An 18,197-nucleotide genomic window follows, 5' to 3' on the forward strand; every position below is an offset into this window, starting at 1 on the left:
GCCACGTATGCTGGAGCCGCGTCCTTTTGTCTCTACCAATATGGCCGCCGTCGGCTTGACTCGCTCCCGTAGGCGGCGGCTGGGACTGCCACTCCAGATGTCTTATATAACCTCCTTGAATTGGTGCTACCGCGGAAACGAAACTGTAGAAGCAATAGGATGCACAAGATATGGTGAAATTATGCTTAGAAACGCGAACGTAAATAAAAGAAAGCATACAAGGAAAAGTTTCTTTTAATATTTCGAACTAGCGAAGTTTTTCTCGTTACGGTTGAACGTCATTAATCAAACGGTGTGCTTGGACTAGTTTCACTTTCACCCCACATGCGTGATCGCACGCGGTGTCCGTCCGTTTATTCAAAGATTATCTCGCCGCGTCATCGGCTTGCGCGATTACAAACGATGTTTGACTTGCGCTATTTACGGATTGCGCACCGCGATTAAAACTGGAGGTCTGTTTCGCGGTAAGAGCTGCGGCGGTGCCTTCACAACGGATCGGCGGGGGCCACCGGGCGATGAGAAAATCGCGGGCCCGCCCCGAAACGGGTCGATGATACGGAGCCGTCGGCGACAGGGGACCGAGCGCGCTGCCACTGCAACGTGCATTCTGCCACAGGACGTTTCGTAGGGCGCCTCTGGCTTGCAACACTTCGTCGACGCGCGCGTACGCGAGTCTCCGAACGCTTGAGCAACGCAGGAAGTCGGCGTAACCGCTGCGGCCTTCGGTGAGTTGGGCTTCACCTCGGCGCGTCCCCATCGCGATCTCCTGACTCGACCCCCTTTCGCGTGCTCACGGGGCCATCCTGCGCGAACCGCGGGGTGGTTTCGAAACGCCGTTAAAGAGCCCCGTGGTTCTCAGCGCGGTTCTCGCTTACTGCGAGTGATGGCGAAACTGCGCCGACGCTGCAAGGTAGTATTTTGCACCAAAACCGTTGCGGCGTTTCGTAGTATGCATATAGGAGAGGAGAAAAAAAAAAGGTCAAGTCCGGGAAGTGGTGAAGAAGTCTCTTTGCTCTATTATTATTCCTGCACTACACAGGTTACACATGCACTACATTGGGCCACTTCACGAGTTTCTCCTCGCGTTCTAGCTTAATGGAGCTCGTCAGAAAAAAATAAAAAGACATAGTAGAAAAAGCAACATTCGTTTTAAAGGCAGCGCGGAAATACACTGACAATTTAGGAAGGGACCAGAGGGGTAGCATGCAGGCGATGGCACACCGGGAAGGTGCCACGCCTGAAATTTCGGCGTTAGCATGCGGTATATCAGGCTTTATTTCCGTCGTGGTGGCAATTCCTTAGAATTATAACAATTAAGCAGACCCAACAAGCATGTTCAAATACATGTGAAGCGAAGCTTTGAGGAAGCGGTTAATTAAAGGTTCAACAACTATGATGCCGACGTGTACAATTTTGTTCGCTTTCATCACACATGCAACACGAAGTCTCGGGCAATGTTTAGGATTATCCACCACAAGGGTCGCAAATTTATTCCGATGCCATGTTTAGGTTTGTGCGCTACGCCGCTCACAAGCTATGCCGAATTGCAAACTCCAAACCAGGTGGACGCAGAGCATGGGATGTCAGCACAGACACGTTGCGAGGACGAAGGTGATGTATGGAGCGTGTCGAGGTTCCCGGCGCAGTCTTTGACCTTGGGACCTTTGTCTGCACATTTGTTTCCGTGTAAAGGATAACGTCATGAATGAATTACCAAAACTGAAACTGAAGAGTGGCGACGAGAGGTATATGTAGTAGGAAGCACGACACATATCTAACCATGCATTTAAGGATTCTGCACCTGTTGTGTAACAGCGCCACATACCCATCCTGGAGAATCTAGAATGGGTACGCGCCCACTCTTAAAATGTGTATCCAGAGCGGGTACACAGCCTAGCAATATGGGTACGCGCCCAGTGGTACATACCGAATGGCTATAAATCAAAGAAAATCAAGTAAATTAAAGAATACCGTGAATGTAACGCGTTGTTCCGTTAACAGGTCGGTGTGCTTTAATGAAACCTTTTAGCCGACATTATACCATGCGTCCCAGCGAACGTTAGCCAAGCTAACGTTCGCTATGTATAAGTATAAGAAATATACTTAGAAAAGCCGGCGCACGATACAATAACAAGACCTATGGCGTTCGCGTGTCAGACCTGTCAACGGAACCCCGTACGTAGGTCTCGTAACTGTATACGTATATATATCGTGCACCGCATTTTCTAAATATGCTTACTTTCTTTTTTTTTCGTTGAACAACATAGCTAGCTTTAGTTGAGATAATCTACATATGCAATATTTATGTGGGACCTTTTATTTATTTATTTGTTTGTTTATTTATTTATTGCGAAGGACAGAGATATCAGTGGGGGGGGGGGGGGCGCTTGCTCGCACTACTTTGTCGGTCAACTTACAAGGGTTATACCTAAGCCCGTTGGCTGGTGCTTGCATTCGGCGCACATATAACCTTCGTATATACAGACACAAACATATCTGCCGTCATATTGACCGACCGAACACGAGACAGCAGCACCATGTACGCCAAACACGGGAGTGTATAGGCAAGGGAAGCTTCACAATAATAGTAATGGCAAATTTAGTCGTTCATTTATTTTTGCCATCAATGTCAGAGGCGTTAAAGATGGTAGCGGAATATACGTCTATATAGACTGAATACAAGCTGATAGATTCATGTTAATGTACTATTATAGATAAGCAATACAATTATACTGTATAGCGTCAAAGGGGTGAACGTAAGTATAGTACACTCAGTAATTATGTTAATGGCAGAAGGCCAGAACAGGCACAAAGTGTATGTCAACACAAAAAAAGATAAGTGAGCGCATTTGGCACTGTTCCAACAGGATGCTTTTCCAATGCCTGCTGCTCGCATAGATGCATAAAGAGACGATAAACGAGAGTAAGAATGAATATTGCAAAACAGCAATGTCAGCGGTACTTCTGCACCGGAACTGTGCCGTGTGCAACTACACGAGAGCCGTTGCTATGCAGGGAGTGACGTCATGCACATTCCGATAGGAAATGAATGCCAAAGCTGATTTGTAGCGTAAAGAATGCGGTATCCCGCGCGTCGCCACGCGGGTAAATATATGCGAAAGAACGTACACCATACATCGGCTATGAGTAACGGTTGCGAGACACAGAGGTTGGCTTTATCAAGCTTGGCTCTGTAGAAATGCCTTGCATCGTTCGCCCGGTGCTCTGAAATTGCCGTTGCAAGACAACTGAAGCCAACAGAGTTTATCAGTGCGGTGTGAATTCCATCTTTGTTATTGCCGTAATCGAATTTGTATTTAGTTTTTTTTAACCTTACTACAGCATTGTCAATGAGCGATGTTTAATGTACTTTGCTCTACTTTCTTCATTTATCAATCTGTTTTATTTGCGTATGGTGATTTATTGCGTATTTTATCTCAGAAAACTTGCTTTAACAACAACATTAAGAACAACAATAACGACCATAATATTATCAATACTAAACCAGTGATTCAAGTGGATATTTGTAATAGTGCCCAAACGCAACATTTTGGCACTGGCGCACTTGACACGATACGTTAAAAATGTAACAGTTTTGCCCGAAAGGCGAAGCTTCGATTGTGATGGCAAATTATTAGACAGCTATACGAATTAAGGATAGTAGTTTTACCGGCAGTACTTATAAGCACACTGAGCATGTGCTGGTGGGCTAGTTGGTTAAGCATGATTACAAAGACGGCGCCGAATAAAACAACAGAGGAAGAAGGGAGACACGAGACAAGCACGTAGGCGCACGAACAACTCTTAGGCGAACAACTCGTAGGCGCACGAGTTGTTCGTGCGCCTGTGTGCTTGTCTCGTGTCTCCCTTCTTCGTCTGTTGTTTTATTCGGCGCCGTCTTTGTAATCATACTTATAAGCTCGTCAACATTAGCTTGCTAACCCAATTAAAAAACATGGTGCCACGCGCGTTCAGGTAAGCATGAACACATCTCACTCGATGACCGCGGACACTCGCTGCCAAAACGCCAGTGTGAGAAAGAGCGGCAGTGTAGCAGAGAGCCAATTGCCCTTCGTGTCGCCTTACGCTTCGACTCGAACTGAGTGGCGAGAACACAGCGTACACGAAGCCACCAGTCCTCGGCCCGCCCAGATTTTGTACCCATCGCACGTGGCGTTCAAGATAAGGGCCCGCGCGGCCGCGCTCCGCCACGCCATACGCAGCCGCCGTCGCAGTAGAACACTCCTGCACTTCCTCCTTGCTGGTGCCTCGCGCACGATGGAAGACACCGCACTTCCTCCCCGCCTTCCCCCCTTGCGCGCACGAGACCAAGGCACCATCCTTCTCGGCTCACCTTTGCGCACTCGCAACCACAGTATGCGGCGAAAGCCATGTTATCGCACTTGGAGTTTATACGGAACATCACGGCGACGGCAACGGTGGTATTGCGCCTGCAGTGTGGATATAATTGCTAACTGAATTATATACGCGACCATGAGACTATGTACAGCTTCAAACATAACAAAACAAAGACAATGTGATCCGTCCCAGCATAGGTGCACCGCAGCTGGGAGCTTGTGATCAATTTCGACCGCCTGGGGTTCTTTATGGTGTACCTAAACCAAAGTGCAGGAGCGTTTTTTTATTACCCACCCATTGAAAGGTGGCCTGATCAGCCGTAAATCAAACCCGCGACTTCGTGCTAAGCAACAGGATGCCATAGCCACTGAGTAACTACGGCGGGTATATAGTGTAGCGTATGCAAGTTTTGTTACAAACTTAATTCAGTACGTTGTACGCAGCAATAAGATAGAGACACGACAACGTAAAAAATAATTAAACAAAGAGAGACAGCATGCACAATGTTATACTAAAGTATAGCAGTCGTTTCAATATAATAGTTCCGGATGCCAGTATAAAACACGCGAATGCCACTTAATTACTAGTCTCGAAAGAAACACCGCAGTTTGCAGTAAGAATCAAAGCTGGTTACAGAAAGGAAAAGAACCATTGAAGATATAGCTATGTTCAGATTAGTGATTATCTTTGTTCGCAATGAGCGTTTTATATTGAACTTCCGTAGGGTGAATGTTTAGGCCTGTTGGTATTACAGTTCAATTCTGGAAGACCAGCCCTCAGATGAAATACAGCGCAATGTGTGTGTCACTCTTTTCTGTGCGTTTCGCCCGAGCGCTACTCTTCCAGAATTTGTTCGATTGGAAATTTACTGGAGCTTAGTGACGAAGCCTGAAGAAGCCTTCGCGCCCTTGTCAGCTTTCCAGGACTTTTGAATGTAATGCCATATTCACTAAAGTTCTGGGCAATCGACGACGCTGCCAGCCAGTTTGTAGAAGAATACCAGGTGTGCTCTTATGTGTCGGTCGGCTCTCCAAAAAAACTTATCGCACGCAGATTGAGATGGAAGGTTGCACGTTCTCTTGGCGTTATTGCTGAAATAGCGTTAAATGAACTTCAGTGAAATTTAGGGTTTCATGTGCGAAAGTTCCGACTTGATTATGAGGCGCCCCGTGCTGGTAGACTCTGGATTAATTTCTGACGACCTGGGGTTCCTTAGCCAGCATCTAAATATAAGTACACGAGCGTTTCTGTATTTCGCCCTCGTGGAAATGTGGCTCTGGAGGTCGGAACAGAACCCGTGACTTCCTTCAAGCACAGGATGCGCAACGCCATGTAGCTTCTAGGGCAGCGCGGCGGATTAAATAGCGTTCAGAATAGAAAGTTCACCTGGGTCCGGTCAATGCCATCATTAGCCTGAGCAAATCGAAACAATCGATGCACATACCGAAAACTGGGAGGGAACAACAAGCTGCGTTCCTCGTAACCGCATCCGAATTTTCGAACGGTCTCGAGATGCGACTTGCTGTGGCCGACAACATAGCGCACGTCTGATTACGTGGTTCGTATGAACAGCGAACTTGAGCTCGAGTCCGAGATAAACTTCGAGATCACGCAGCCTCTCACCGCTCCCGGGACAGAATGTCACCGTTGATTTGATATATAAAATAGGTGACAATTTGTTTTGCGTTTCTGAGACGTCACACAATTTGCAGACGGTTTTAGTAGATTATTCGCAAGATATTTATTCGGCGTGGCCATTGTGTTGACACTTATGCGTGTCATGGATTTCCTTGAATATTTTAATGTCATACCCATATACCACAAGAACAACCAGTCTTTATACTACTGATAGGACACTGTTCCCGAACAAACAAAACAGGAACCAACCAAGCACAGAGTCTTGTGGCATACAACTTGATGCATACGCCGGGGCGTGACAAACGCCGTGATCGAACCATGTGACGTGATTGTTACGTCAGAGCGACGCGTGGAGAACAGTGAACCACGTGTTCGAGCTTCGCTGCATCACAGACATTGTTGATGGCCGCACGACGATGTTGACTGTGCTTCGAAAGGGGCTGCGACATCTCACCTCATCTGGATCCTGTGAGCCAACAGTGAAAGTCCGAAGGAAAGTCCATTGCTCGGAGTGACCTTAGTGTGCCATGCACATTGCGATGGGCGATTTCCAGGAAAGAACAGCTGTGCACTGAACTGGAGGCAGGAGAGCTTAAGAGGAAGCTTTAGCTCGGGCGCTTCTATCTAAATAAACGTGAAAGGAGAATTTGTTTTTCTCGGCAACCACCGCACCAAATTTGACAAGGTTTGTTGCATCTAAAACCAAAACTTAAAATCTAGTGACTGTCGGCTTCAGATTTTTCATTTAGGTCGTCAATTTTTTTATTAAAAAAATCGGCAAAATATAAAAATTTTCAAAAAGCGAAACTATCAAGTTTACAGCTTTGTAACTCAGTAACGAAAATTGATAATACGATTGCGTGAATTGCATTTAATAGTGCATCTAAAGCGGGCAAAATTGATATGTTACACATCAATTTCAAGAAATTTAGTAATATGGAAACATAGCCTTTGCAGAACCCTTGTAAGAAACGTAACAAATTCACGTAAGTTATAAAATGACGTATCGAATTTGTCCGCTTTCAATGATCTAATGGATCCCGTTTACAGAACCTAGATATCTGTTTTTATGCAGAGCTATGAATCTGTAAACTTCGTGCTTCTATTTTTTGGAACTTCCGAATTTTTTAATATCTTTTTAACAAAATTCAGGACCTAAATAGAAATTCCGCGATCAACAGTCACTATAATTTAACTTTCTCTCTCAAATGCAACAAATTTCATTAAAATCGGTCCAGGGGTTATCTCAGAAAAACGCTTTTTTTTGCGTTTTTACATGTATTTGAATAGGTCGCGTCGGATTTGGGCCCGAGCTAAAGCTTCCTCTTAACCACCAGTACCCGGAAAATCACTGCTCCGCATGGAAGCGTGGTCACATGGCCTCCGAGCTGTGGCAACCAATCTCGGAGCTGCCTTCTTTTGTGTCAGAGCACCAGGGGCGTCTGCAATTGCAAGGAATTTAGGGGGGATAATGCTGCACTTTTCCGCCGGCACTGATACCGAAGCAACCTGTGAGAAATTAGGTGTCCAGTGCAATGACCGGCGCCCCAGTGCAAGGGGCCTGACTTCCGTCTTTGAGGGACATTTGCCACAAAATCAGGTTAAGGTAACAAGACTACCTTGTGAATGAGAGTGAGGGAAAATTTATTGGAAATGCAAAGAGGCTGGCCTGCATTGGTATGCTGGCCGGCTACTGAACAGAAATTCATTTTCCTGACAAGATAGGTCTAAATTTTTCGACAAAACTATGTCATTTGAACGATAAACCGACATTTGCGCCACTCCTGCCGCGCAAGTATGCGGTACTGGCTCCATTGTATAAGGATGACGAAACAAATAGTAAAGGAATATAACATCAGCGTAAAATCTTACAGACCGATTATAATAGCATCGGTAGTGCAGAGGTTAATAACACAAGTAGCCAAGTTGAAGTTGCGAACACGATTTATAGAACAGAACGAGATACTGGGAGAGCTGCATAGCTGTCTTAGAATCACACGAAGCAATGATGATAATGTGTTTGTAATCAGAATGTGCACCAAAAGTAACCACAGAAGAAAACAGCCCATTGTATGTAGCCTCTGGATAAAATAGGTGCATACAAGAACGAAAACAAGGAGTTCTTGCGGAACATCCTTGGAGAGCACGGCTTTGGGAAGGCACTCTGCACTTTATAAGTGAAATATACGGTAATAATACTGTCAGGCTAATGTGGGAAGGGCATACTAATCACGTGACAGTAGATAGCCAGAATGGGTGTGCGCCGTGCACGGTTTCAATTTCCACCACACGTATGAAAATTATACGCGATAAGCAGGGGAAGAAGACTGAGGCAAGTTAGCTTCGTTATAATATATAGCATAAATGAGGTGTTAAGGTGGGGGAGCAGCGTCTTCTCGGCTTAATGCACGCGAATTAAATTTTTTTTCGTTAGCGGATAGAAAGATATACAGCTTAAAGTAGAAAATGCGGTAAGATGGGCGAAGCTCTGGCATTTAAATTTAGCATAAAAGGAACGGACCTCGCGGTGTTTAATGATGTCACTGACCAGCTGGTTCGAGTACCAGAAGATGAGATGGCAAAGATAGCTGAGTACAGAAACCTAGGAGTATGATTCAAAAAGCTGGATAGTTACATAAAAACATCACCGACGCTCACGATACTCCCTAATGCTAAATTTCTGCGCCGCTCCTTAAGTGTCTTGAATTCGCGATGTATTGAGGCGTCGGCGCACCGCTAAGCCTCTTATCAGGCAGCTCGTTTAGCAGCAACCGCAGACAAACCACATCCACCGGTTGCGTCACTCATTGTTCAGAAAGCGGGAACACGGGAAGGCCTAACTCGTGCGGGGCGCATTCTCTAGCGGCGGCGGTGCTGGCGAAGCAGCGCATGTGCAGTGGGTGTGAAGCCCACACCAGCGCTTTGTTTCCATATATGGTATAGGTCGACGCGCACGAGACACGCCTTAGTAATGACGCCATCAGCGACCGGGTGACGGCGCACGCTACTATAGCGCCATGTCGTAACGTGCCGCCGCCGTGGAGCCCTTCTCGTGCGGTACTCCGCTTCCCTCCTTACCCTTTCGCCCATACTCCGCTGCTCCTCCACTTTCCTCCTCATGCTTCCGCTGTATCGTCCTCCTGGCACTCTCTTTGCTATCACTAGGGAGTTTTGGGTCAGGGGACGCAAGCGGCTTGCGTACGCAAGAACTAGGGGCCACGGTACTGCGCATGCGCGAACCCCCACGTCTGCGCATGCGCAGGGCCGTCGCTCCTAACTCCTGCGTACGCAAGACGCTTGCGTCCCCTAATCTAAAACTCTCTAGTGTCTTTCATCCTCCGCTGCGCTCCACGTTCGCTCTCTTTTTTTTTTCATCCTTCGGTGTGCTCGTTCGTTCTAGCGTTTACGCCGATGCTCAACGCAGGAACGGGTTCCTAATAGCTGCGCTTTGAAACATTCAGTCAAAGAGAAAGGCTAGAGAAACTTGGCCATAATAAACCACAAAGCGTTATGATGGTTCATGAAACATAGAGGTGCATGATAAGCCCTAGTGGTCCCCTGGCTGATGTTTGATAACCCGGTGGCGTGCTTTAAATTTATAGTTTTCTCAGGACTGACAATTAATCAGAGGACTGTGAGAAGGCTTGCACAGGGTGCACAGGTAAAAAGCACAAATGAGCAATGCAGGGAGACATAGGTAAAGTGTCCTTCGAAGAGCGGGAGGCTCAAAGGAAAATTTGCTTCTAAGGACGGCAGCGAAACACGAACGAAAATCGATGGGTGGCTATGTTACATAGGTATATAATAATAATGTTGACACAATGTTGAAACCATAAAACTAACTTGCGAATAATATGCTAATTGGGTGGTGGACTGTTGCTAATGATGTTAAATGTAAGGTTAGAGATGCAGGAACCGTGTAATGAATAGGAACAACGGGGAAGACGTTTTCTATAAAACAGTATCGAACAGCAACAAATGAAATCATAATAGAAAACTGTCATGGTAATTGAAAGATCAGTGTCTAGAGTCTGATGCAGGAAACCGTGCGGGCTCCACAATTTTTCCCTTTTTTAATTTTGAGTGACATTATTTCCCTCTTGAAACGAAGCTTTCATCGCGTACCATCCAAGCCTTTGCTGACCGTAGCTGCTGATGTCTTTCGGAATAGCTCACGAACTTAAAAGAATGACGTGCACAACGAATGACATCAAATCAAGGTGTTCCAGTACAACAGCTCGGTGTGTTAACTATTAGGCAACAATGTATTATATTTTTCTTTATTGGTTAGGCCAAAATCGCCCGCAAGCTTTTGTCGTGCCAACGCTCCACGAGACGATTTTACGCATGGATCGCAGTGCACGGGTGCGCTCGTCAGCTTCTATCAGGCCACATGTCAGTGCAAGAAGACGCGGGCTCGGGTAACAGTCAACCTTACAACTGTCGTTCGCGTAACAGTTCTCTCCGCCATGCACCTGTCCTCATCCTTTTTCCCTCGGGAAACGTCAAATGTCGCCTTTATCATTTTGGCATCACAGAGTCAACGCCTTGCATCTCTGCTTTCGCATTAACTACTGTTTGCATTTCGCTCTACTAGCTTGTGAACGGCGCAAGTGCATAAAGATAAACATTGCGTGAGATTTCAAGTTGCGTAGGATGGTCATAAAGACATTTGTACGCCTCGCGTTGAGTTGCGCAGTATATAACGTAGAGCTTCATTTAAGTTTTTCTTCTCATAGGTTCCAACTAATGCGTTGGATGTGCGAAATAAATATTTTTTTTTCGGTTTCTCTGCTCCGCCAATACTACCATGCTTTGCTTCAGCCGCGGCCGAGATCAAACCGACGACTTCGAGCTCAGCAGCTCAACGTCATGGTCACGTGGCTAGCGTGGCGACTGGTATCAAATTATACGTTGCGAGGGGCGGTGGCTGATTCTTCCCCTGACATTTCCTCGCCTGAATTGCTGTTTCTATAGTCTCTCCGGCAATAGACGATGGCTAGACGAGGCGCTCTATGGTGCCCATTTCCCGCTCGTGACCACTACCAAGAAGCTTGTTGTTCCTGTATACAGAGTTGATGCACGTGAAAAAGTACAAGCAAGACAGAATGAAGTTCATTCTGGCGGCTTAAACAATGACCATTTCCGTTTAGTGACTCATCCAGCTCTTTCCATAGACCTATAATTTTCTTTAAATGTTGACCGCATGTGTAATTTTCGTACGGCATAATGCAGTTAAATAAATGGGCGCAGGCATTATTCATAAGGAAGTTGCATAAGCGGTCTGTTGAAACGCGTCGTCCGTAATTAACCCTTCATGCTAGTCTGTCCATGTTCCCGCAACTCTAAGCACTTCCTCTATTGTGGTGTTTGCCCCTGGTCATCTTTCTTTGTGCTTGTGTCTATTCCGATAAGGGCGAGATGCGAGAATACTCGTGTAACGAAGGCGTGAGATAGCGGGAATATTCAATATGTTTGAAGAACGAATGGAGCATTTTTACTCCTCGAATCGAAAAACAGCAATTCTGAAACATGCGTACTTTCTCAGTTGTTTTCGAATACTCCACATTGGCAGATGTGTACAATGATGAATACAACTGATGAAATAGAAACTGGGTAGTTCCTCCCGAAAGGGGGAAACGTAGAAAGTGGTAGCAAGGGCTAGCGTTGCTCAGAAGCTACTTAGACGGTGTTGTAAAAAAATCGCAGCTCCGCCCGTAAGTCGAAGCACCGATTGCCATAGCAATTTTGTAGATAGCTGTACGAAGTAAGGATAGTATAGTTTTATAGGCCGCATAAACTTGTAAACATTCGCTTACTAACTAAATTAACAATGATTGAATGTGTAAGCGTGACTCAACGAGGACGTACAAAGAAACAGACACACGGAGACAGAGCTGTCTTTCTGTGTCTGCATCTTTCTACCTCCTTGTTCAGTCGCGCTTACACATTCTATCATGGATTCAAACCAACTAGCCAGTCAACGTGTTTTAACTAAATTAACCAGCAGGGTAAACATGAACACATCTCGCTCGATGAGCGCGGAAATTCGCTGTGAAAATTCTGGAGTGAGGAATAGCGGCAGCAGCAAGCGAATGCATGCCCCGCTTCAGCGCGAACGAAACGTCGAAAGCACAGCGCATACGAACCTATCAGCACTAAGCGCACTCTGCAAACATCGCAGATCGCTTTGAAGATGAGGCCCGAGCAGGCGCGCACATTAACTTCGTAGCAGATCGCTTTCAAGACACACGTGTGTCGGCAGCGGTCCCTAGGGCGCCCGCAATTCGCGTGGCCAACGCCGTAGTGACGCCGGGGTTGTCTCCACTCTGTACGGAGCGGCGGCGAGGAGGACATCGAGGAACCATAGCAGCTGCCGGAGAAGGATGCCCCTCCTCCTTCGCCTCACCCTCCTGCCTCGCGCGCCACAGGAGAGGGCACTCATCCGGGCAACAAAGCGGGTCGCGTTCCTCACTCGCGCACGCGAGATTGAACCGGTTTGCTGACCCACCCTCACACACTTTCACTCATACTTGCAGAATCAAGCGTCCTTCCTTTCCTTTGATCACTATCTCACTCATACGGAGCCTCATGGCGCCGGCGACGGCAGAAATGCGCCTGGAGTGTCCATATAATTGCTATCGCAATAAAATACGCCGCGGAGACGTAATAGCGTAACGCAGCGCGCGAGGGAACTTCTGCTGTACAGCTCTTTAGGCGTCTCACAAAGCTGGCGAGATAAGGAATGCCGCCACCGGTGTTGGAGGCGTCGTACACAGAGGTGTAGAGACAGAACGAAGAAAACCGCCAGCGTCTCTACATTGAAGGCTACTGTCCGTTATGCTCAGAGAGAGAGACAGAGAGAAAAACACGAAAGGGAACACTGGGAAATTCGCCAGTGTAAGTACCCGCTGGCTACATTGCGCAGGGGTAAGGGGAAAAGGGAAGAAAAGTGTTAGAAGAAAAAAAAAAATAAAGTGAGATAAATTCACACAATGGCGCGCTGCTATGCGAAAACTTGCAAAGTCGATGGCGCACTTCACAAGCCCTTAAGAATTTTGGCAGAGCACTTAAGTCCTCGAGTCCTCGAGTGCCGAAACTCGTCTGGAGCCGTGTCCTAGAACTTTTTCGTCTTTCCAGCAGCGATCGTACAGTTTTTCGAGCAAAGACGCGAGCACTTGCTAAATTGTAACCGGGGCAGTCACAGAGGAGGGGCTTGACTGTCTCCTCGCAGCCACAGTTGTCGCAGGCAGGAATGGCGTCCATTCTAATGTGGAAGGAGCAGGCGTTTGCGAATGCCACGCCACGGCAGAGGCGGCATAGGAGTGTTGCTTCCGCTCGTGGTAACCCTGGTGGAAAACGAAGTTGGAGACGTGAATCCAGTCTCTGGAGACGTGCGTTGGTGAATTTACCTCTGTTCCAGAGTCTATTTAAGCTTGCGTGTCAGGAGCAGAGCCTTTGTGATCGCATCGGTTCTCGAAAGTGCTATAGATAGAGTATTGGCACCGTGGTGGGCCGATCGGCAGGAGTCAACCGCACTGGGATTGCTGAAAATTCCGCAGTTACCCGGTATCGACTGATAGATTATGTTCGTCCCTCAGACCAGTGCATGCGACACCATGTCTTTATGCACACACCTGCACAACGGGAACGCTGTACCCAGCGGCAACTTGCTGGGGCAGCGCAGCCGAAGCACGAATTTTCACAGCGAAGCAGTGTAACCTCCACCTATTTGGGAAAGGATCGGCAAAACAGAGATCGGTCGATAGTTCTCAACTGCGTTCTTCCGACCTCCTTTGAACAGTGGTCTTACAATAGCGGTCTTCAACTTTTCTGGCAAGACGGCATGTTCTAAGAAATCGTTAATCAGAAAGAGCATAATGTCTGAAAGAGCGTCAAAATTCCGTTGCAACAGTGCCACCGATAAGCCATCTATTCCAGCGGCCTTACTCCGCTTGAAGCTAAACACTAATCTGGCAAGATCTTCCTTTGATAACTTAGGAAGATATGCGGAAGCTGACACAGATTCTTTCAAAGTGCATTTTACGCCTTGTCGAGCTGCTGCCATTTCTGCTGCGAGCGTGAAATGCTTATTGAAACTATCAGCTTTTGAAACAGGCTCTTCTACTAAAACATCAAAACGAGGCACATTCGTGTCTTGTCCACGAAGATGGTCAATCAGTGACCACATCTTCTGAGCAGCAATAAGTGCTACAACTTTGTTTCTGGCGGCTCTGTAATCTGAGCGAAGGTCTGCGTTTTTAGGAGCCTGCTTGGAACGTCTCCAAAGCCAGTCTCTCTTCGCGATTGCCCGTAAAATTTCAAGACTAAGCCAATCATGATTCCCCCTTTTTTTACGCGTAATTTTTCTCGTAAAAGTTTTCTTTCAGCTCGTCAAGTTTACGGCACATCTTTAAGCAAACTACCTCTGCTGAATCGTCCACAGTTAAACTTGCCCAGTGAAAAGATGTCACTAATATATCCAGCTTTCATATGTTATTGACACGGGTATCTTATTAACATGACTGAAACTTGATGAAGCAGTTCCAGACTGAGGAGAAAAACGACAGGCGGTTAAATAATGATCAGCTAGCCGCTGAGAAATGATACACGAGGTAAAGGTGTGATTCGGCGCACGAACAGCGATGTAGTCAAGACATGACTTAACTTGACGACCGTTCAAGAAATCTTCACGTGTGGGGGCAGTGACCGTGTTTTCAATTCCATAGGCTGAAAGTGAGGATAGGTAATCTCAAATCGAAATTTTTATTTGTGCTTAGGACATCAATATTCAGATCACCTGTTAGGCAAAACAACTCAGCATCTTTGTACCTGAGAAGTATTTCCTCGAGTTCAATTACAAACGTTGTCATCCTACCAGATGGTGGTCTGTATACTGCGAGTAATGTAAAAGCCGCGTGTAATAAATTTACGTTTACAGCCAAACATTCCGCATGCATAAATGTAATGTCAACAGCTGAAACATCGTATTTTTCACTCACAAAGAAAGCGATCCCTCCTCCACGGCGTACAATAAAGCTGGCACGATAACCGCTCACTGTGAACGTATCTAAACAGGACTCTAGTGCATTTATCTCGGTGAGAACAAATATATCCACAAAACCTATAGATTCTTCTGCTAAAATCTTGAATGGTTCTCATATTTGCGGAGACTACGACTATTCAAGTTTATCAACGTGAATTCATAATCTTCGCTTCGGGCAAAGTTTACCTTAAACGTGGCAAAGCCTGGAAATTCTAGTGTGCTAGGTAATGATCGATGAGTCATTTTATCTTATCGATGTCCGAGTCGCAAGTAATTCGAATGAGTGTTGCGGCTTCGTCTTTCTTTGCGAAGATTCTGCCGCCTCTTACCCATATGAATTTGTAGCCTGCTTTCTTTCCTGTGGTCCTTGCTAACCAAAATAACCTCCTGTTGAACGGCGACAGATTTTCATTGAAATACAGCTGGTCCAATGATTCCGATTCACAAAGGCTCTGCAGCTTGCCTCGCGCTGCGTACCAGCGTTCCCGAACAGCAATTGAAGCGAATCGTACCAAGATCGGTGGAGATGGCTTCTTGCTTGGAAGACGATGTATAGTCACCACTTCCCCATTACGAGGCTTCTCTAGCTCGAATTTCTCGGCCAGCTCATCAAGGAACTCAGTCAGGTTTTCATCTGTTCTCGATTTCAAGCCATGAATTTTCATGTTTGCTTTCCTTCTATGTTGTTCGGAATCATTTAGGCCTTGCCGCAGTTGATGAATCAATGATTCTTGGGCGAGCACCTTTTCTTGTAGTTGCTGCACTTCTTTCCTGCAAGCCGAGACTTCCTCTTTATCAGCTTGAAGTTTTTCGACCGCATCATCCTACTGCGCAGATAGGAACTTCACGGATTCCTCTACGTCATTAACCACTGTACAAAGCCTTGTGAATTCTGCCTTTAACAGAAGCAGGGAATCCACCTTCGCGTGAAGCTCTGGCAGCGATTCCACATTTCGTTTGATGTCCTTTATCTCCGCTAAAAGTGCTGCTAGCGTGTCCGAGCTGTCCGTTGGTTGTGGCACTTCTTGCGAACTGGAGCCAGTACGTTTTTTGTTAGTACGGCAGGTTTTGCACTCCCACACTTCTTGTTTTTGTGGTCCCATCGTATTGAACGTGTTTGGACCGATGCCAGAGCAGTTCTGCCCCCAAATGGTACGGCTCTTTGCAATCCGTACATCTAATACAACGGCCACCGTCGGGCAACGCCTTCTGACACACAATACATTCATCACCGTCACCCATAACAGCGCAACAATACACACTAACACTCGACAGTCAGCATCAGCAGTCGGCGGCAAATAAAAAAAAACTAAGAAACCTAAAAACAAGGTACAGAAAAGCACTGTACCTGTGCAGAAAATAAACGTGAGGCTGTGGCAAAAATCTGCCGCCGACTGCAGAAGGCTGGGAATTAGTCCAGGCTTTTAAAGGCAGCGCTGAGACGAACAGGAGCCCTCTGGTGCTCTGGCTGGTCGATGGGGAGGCGATCTTGCTTGTACCGGCTTGCAAATCGCCGCGTGAAGCTCTTTCGGTTATCACTCTTGGTTGCTGACAGACGATCGTTAGATGACCCGGGCTGTACGACGCATGCTCCTTGTCTGCATTCCCTTGAAGTGCCTGTGCAGAAAATAAACGTCAGGCTGGGGCAAAAGTCTGCCGCCGCCGACTAATAATAATAATAATAATAATAATAATAATAATAATAATAATAATAATAATAATAATAATAATAATAATAATAATAATAATAATAATAATAATAATAATAAACATTAAATGAAATAAATAAATCAAGATGCATTGTTTCAAGTTAGTGGGTATACTGGAATCGCTTGTGAACAGCGCTGATTGCTGTTCTCCTGCTCGTGAATCATGGATTCACGAGCAGGAGACATCATTGCCATACGCGCAAAGGGCAAAATGTATGTACAACCATACACCGTTGACTCGCAAGAAGACAATACCACCGACTGTTGGGATGTCTGTGCGGTACAAACGAAAGATGGAATTGTGATATGAATTGAGATGAATTCTGAATTGTAATAGGGAACAAACACGAGTTAATGACATCTTAGTTGAAATCAAGAAAACGAAATGGAGGAGGGGGCATGGGCAGGACATGTAATGAGGAGGGAAGATAACCGATGGTCATTAAGGGTTACGGACTGGATTCCAAGGGAAGGGAAGCGTAGCAGGGGGCGGCAGAAAGTTAGGGTGGGCGGATGAGATTAAGTTTGCAGGTACGGCATGGCCACAATTAGTACATGACCGGGGTAGGTGGAGATTATGGGAGAGGCCTTTGCCCTGCAGTGGGCGTAACCAGGCTGATGACGATGATGATGATGATGATGATATTCCGCACATTTCTCTATCACCTCATTCATAGAGTGAATATGGCCTATTGTTGAGTAGGCTTTACGGAATCCTGCCTGGTCCTTTGGCTGACAGAAGTCAAAGGTGTTCCTGATTCTATTGCGATTACGTTAGTTAATACTTTTTAGGCAACGGACAGTAAGCTGACGGGTCTATAATTTTTCAAGTCTTTGGCGTCCCTTTTCTTATGGATTAGGATTATGTTAGCGTTCTTCTAAGATTCCGGTACCCTCGAGGTCATGAGGCATTGTGTATACAGGGTGGCCAGTTTTTCTAGAACAATCTGCCCACCATGCTTCAACAAATCTGCTGTTACCTTATCCTACCCAGCTGCCTTCCCCCTTTGCGTAGCTCCCAAGGCTTCCTTTACTTCTTCCGGCGTTACTTGTGGGATTTCAAATTCATCTAGACTATTCTCATTTCTATTATGGTCATAGGTGGCACTGGTACTGTATAAATCTCTATAGAACTCCTCAGCTACTTGAACTATTTCATCCATATTAGTAATGATATTGCCGACTTTGTCTCTAAACGCATACAACAGATTCTTGCCTATTCCTAGTTTCTTCTTCACAGCTTTTAGGCTTCCTCCGTTCCTGAGAGCATGTTCAATTCTATCCATATTATACTTCCTTATGTCAGCTGTCTTACGCTTGTTGATTAACTTGGAAAGTTCTGCCAGTTCTATTCTAGCTGTAGGGTTAGAGGCTTTCATACACTGGCATTTCTTAATCAGATCTTTCGTCTCCTGCGATAGCATACTGGTATCCTGTCTAAAGAA

At 46.1% G+C, this 18,197-nt stretch overlaps 1 protein-coding gene across 1 annotated transcript in view; it reads left to right on the forward strand.

Annotated features, from left to right (window-relative positions):
• Nucleotides 1-521: 521 nt before the first annotated feature.
• LOC142564042 (bestrophin-4-like) overlaps nt 522-18,197 on the forward strand; it is a 98,519-nt gene continuing 80,843 nt past the window's right edge. The window contains exon 1 of the mRNA XM_075674859.1: nt 522-725. The gene's annotated coding sequence lies outside the window, so the exon portion shown is untranslated. The remainder of the gene's footprint in view (nt 726-18,197) is intronic.

This window comes from Dermacentor variabilis, chromosome 11 (genome assembly GCF_050947875.1).
Source record: "Dermacentor variabilis isolate Ectoservices chromosome 11, ASM5094787v1, whole genome shotgun sequence".
NCBI classification, from domain to species: Eukaryota; Metazoa; Arthropoda; class Arachnida; order Ixodida; family Ixodidae; genus Dermacentor; species Dermacentor variabilis.